This window comes from Castor canadensis, chromosome 9, assembly GCF_047511655.1.
Source record: "Castor canadensis chromosome 9, mCasCan1.hap1v2, whole genome shotgun sequence".
Taxonomy (NCBI): Eukaryota; Metazoa; Chordata; class Mammalia; order Rodentia; family Castoridae; genus Castor; species Castor canadensis.
This window is the reverse complement of record NC_133394.1, coordinates 44,929,355-44,933,669: the sequence shown is the minus strand read 5'-3', so window position 1 is coordinate 44,933,669 and position 4,315 is coordinate 44,929,355. Positions and strand designations below refer to the sequence as shown.

At 35.8% G+C, this 4,315-nt stretch overlaps 1 pseudogene; it reads right to left on the bottom strand.

The window, feature by feature from the left end:
* Window positions 1–3,853: 3,853 nt before the first annotated feature.
* LOC141411088 (U2 spliceosomal RNA) lies at window positions 3,854–4,096 on the bottom strand (annotated as a pseudogene).
* Window positions 4,097–4,315: the final 219 nt, after the last annotated feature.

Here is a 4,315-nt window from a genome sequence, read left to right as displayed (position 1 = left end):
AAGAATTTTTTGCATTTGATAAAAAAAGTCAAATCACAGATTAAAAGACAAAAAACTCAACAAACCTTAACAGGATAAATACAAAGAATCAGTGCTTAAAAGTGTTTTGGTAAATGATATGCTTTATAACTTATATTACTAGCAAGTAGTTTTACCTAGTTTTATAATAGTTTAGCTTATTTAGAAGACAATGTGAAATACATTTTTAATCTTTAAATCTCTATATTGGCGTCTATATTAATTTAGATTATCATATCAGTAATACTTTCAATAGTACCTTGAAAGTTCTTGAGGAAAAAGAATTTGCATAAGCAAAGGTTCTTACAATGTATCAAATTTATTATATTTGAATTTGCCCCCTCCACTGCTCTCCTTCATCCTCCCCTCATTCTTGAAATAGTTTCCACAGGTATCACTTTTGCATTTACATACATGTGTATACATAATTTGTACCATATTCACCCTCCTGCCACTTCCCCCTCCCACTGGTGTCAACCGTCTCCCCTACCCCAGAACCTGTTCCACCCTCCTGTTCTCCAATTTTGTAGAAGAAAAAAACATAAAAGATAAAAAGAGAAACATGGTGTTTTGCTACTTTGAGATAAATATAGCTACACAGGGAGTTTCCTTGTGTTGTTTCCATGCACATGTGTATTGCAACCCCAATTGGTTCATCTCTACCAGACCTCTTCACTACTCCCTAGTTCCCTTCTCATGGTGGCCCCAGCCAGTTTAAGACTTCTATATTCATTGCTGTACAGGGAGCACATCAACCTCATTCAAATTTTTGGTTTCCTTCCCTTGCCCTATCCCTCCCGTGCACAGCCTTTCTTTAGTGTGACCTATGTCCCATAATATTACTGCATTTGTTCTAGGTCTACAATCCGCATATGAGGGAGAATATGCGGCTTTTGTCCTTTTGAGCCTGACTAACTTCACTTAAGCTGATGGTCTTCAGTTCCATCCATTTACCTGCAAATGACAAAATTTCATTCTTCTTTGTAGCTGAGTAAAACTCCATTATATATAAATACCACATTTTCTTAATCCATTTGTCAGTAGTGGGGCATCTTGGCTGTCTCCATAGGTTGGCTATTGTGGATAATGCTGCAATAATCATGGGTGTGCAGGTGCCTTTGTGGAACCTGACTCACATTCCTTTGAGTATATCTGTAGGAGTGGGATTGTCCAGCATTGTAATTTTTAAAGCTCCCCAGGTGATACTGACATGCTCAAACTTGAGAAACACTGTTTCACAGCAGAGGCTGGAAAACTACAACCTACAACTTCCTATTTTTGTAAATAAAGTTTGATCGAAACATAGTAATTCTCATTCATCCATGTGTCATCTATTTCTACACAAGCTTAAAATATTTTCTATCTGGCCCTTTATGGAAAAAGTTTGCCAAGCCTTTCTGTATAGCAATGAAAATGAATGAACTAGCACTATAATAATATTTTAAAATTGCTGATAAAATGTTAATAAAAAAACAGGCTGCAGAATGATATATATCTATGTATATATACGCATTACTACCACAGAGGTGCTACTTAAAGTAGTAAGTGTTAAAAAGCATGCACATAGTGGAATAATAAACACAACATTCAGGATGGTAGTTATGATTAGGAAATGAGGAAAGAAAATAAGATTGGGAAGTAGTAGAGAGTGATAAGTTTAAATAAAAAGGAAAATGGTAAGACTTACTAGAACTAGAACTCACACATTATGTTATACTATTCTTTATGCTCTTCTGAATGCTTCAAAATTGAATAATTAAGAGTGTTGGGCACTGAGAGTTTTTAGATTGTACTTTTCGTTTAGTACAATAAAACACTTTCAACTGTATTAACTTGTTAGTTTCTCACAATCTAGGTAAAATGAGGTTTGCATTAACTTCTTCAGGCTGGGAACTGTGTTCATACCATTTCAGTGCTTGGCACTTGGTATTAAATCAAGAAATACTTTTTGAGTAAGCAAACTAATGAATAATAAATGCATTTGTAATTTGCAAAGGCTCGGCCAGGTAAAATGGCTTATTCAAAGTGAAACCATTCATTCTTGGATGTGAATTCAGGTTATTGACAGCTAGCCTAGCGTCATTTTAATGTACCAAGTTAGTCTCTTCTCTCCTCCTTTCTGCAGTCTGTTATTCCTTTAACTAACGACTTGGACCAGAACCATTAATAAAAAGATGGTTTTAGCATGAGATGAACTCATGCTAGCATTTTTATCAGAAATAACCTTGACAACATTAAATCAATGATTACATAATTTTTGTTGTTGTTTGGTATGAGAATGCACAGATAACTTGGTTAACTGTTTCCTATGCGACTAATATGTTCAATGAAGTTAAATGTGGGAAGAAGGGCTAGGTTCTCTGATGAAATAGGGCTGCTGCCTAGAAGGTGGGAGAATCTGGTAATCTATTCCAATATTAACATGATCTCTAGTGACATTGCTTTAGTTAGCCACTGATTGAATAGAAAGAAAGCATGCTTGACTAGCTTTCTTTTTCATACACTGCACTATCATTTACTTTTTCTTCTGTCTTGACTGCAATGATTATGGGTAAGATGATAGTACTACCATGCCTGCCACTGGTACCAACCCCATCATGAACAAAAGCATGCCAGCATAGTCCTTTAGAACCCTAAAGTAGTTCACATTATGCATTGCATTTTCCTTTCTTAAATGAGGTAAATTAGATTTATGGATGAGAAAGCAGAAGCCAAAAGACTTGGGTACCATACAAGTTCATAAAACCAAAATATGGCAATGAATCTGAGTCCCAAATCATGCTTTAAAAAATATAGCTATAGGGAGCTAGTATCAGGTTGGACATGGGAAACTGTACAGTGAGTTTGAGGTAGTGCCTTCCCTTATCTTAGGAGGTAGTTTGCTCTGTTGGGCTTTCATTTGGTTGTTAGGCTTTGAATTTTTTATTTTTAGTTCAGAACACTTAGTGAGATCCAAGATTGTGTTGGGATTTTAAGCCAAGGCTGGATTGCCAGATCAGGTACAAACACCATCACACTGCCTGCACTACACACTCACTCGCTGCTGAACGAGTGCTCACTCCTCAATGGGCATCTTTCCAGCCCCTGGGCCAGTGGTGGTTTAGGTCTGTGCTGCTACGCCTGGCTCCAAACCAAATGGCTCCATGATTGCAGGGAGCATTTCCAGTTCATATAATAATCTCTCTTAGCCAAAAGAAACCTCACATTTGTGGGATAGATGGTAGCTATATGCAACAGAGAATATTCTACTTACTATTTCTAATCACATAATCAACATCAAAGGTATCTTAAAATAGAGCATGACAAGAATACACACCTTCATGGATCTACAAAGTAATATTACTAACTGGAATAACAAATGAGATATATTTGGTTGATAATCAACTTACTCTGAAATCTCCACCGTGCAAAATATGAAAGTCTGGATCTGTTTATATTTTTATTAGCAGGAAAGAAAATATTTTCTTTTAAAATTCTCCTCTTTAAAATTTGTTTATTGTTTATTTGTTTGATGGTACTAGGGTTTGAACTCAGGCTTTGCACTGGCAACAGATACATTACACTTGAGTCAGGGCTCCAGCCGAGGGAAGAAAATATTTTCAAATGAAGATTTCAAATGATCACCATGGAAGGGCATTTACAGGCCTCTTTTTTTTTGTTTTTCATGGAAACATGTTGAATACTTGATAGCTAACAGAATAACAGATTCAACATAAAGTCAAATTCTCTAATTGGTACAAATAGTATTTGCTGTGACTGGATTAAAAGACTTTATAGGATTAGTCAGGGAACCAATTGTCTCATTTCATCAATGAGGAAACTACAACCCAGAGAAATTAATAAGCAGAGACAGGAATAAATATGAAAGTCCAGATCAGCAGCGTTAATTCTGACCTCCCACAATAGTTCAGTTGCTAATTCTTACCGAAAATTATTTTGAAATGTTGGATTGTTGTAGTTCTTTCAAAGTCTACTGATAATCCCTGAAGCCAAGTTTAAGACCTTTGGATACTAGGATACTTTAAACTGATAAGAACAAATACTACACTTGATCTTGGCCAAGAGGCCGAGAAGCGTTAAGGATACTTTAAATGAGACTTTGTGCTTCCAGTTTTTAATTCCGCTTTTCTTTTCTTTTTCCTTGTGAATTTATTTAAAAAGTCCCCTAAATTGTCTTAACATTTAAAAAGAAAGAAATATTTTATCTTTGTAGAATAGTATCTTAGTTCAGGAAACACAGTGGGGGGAGATTTATGCTCTGGAGTTTATGAGGGCATCCTTTAGGATCGATGCCTAT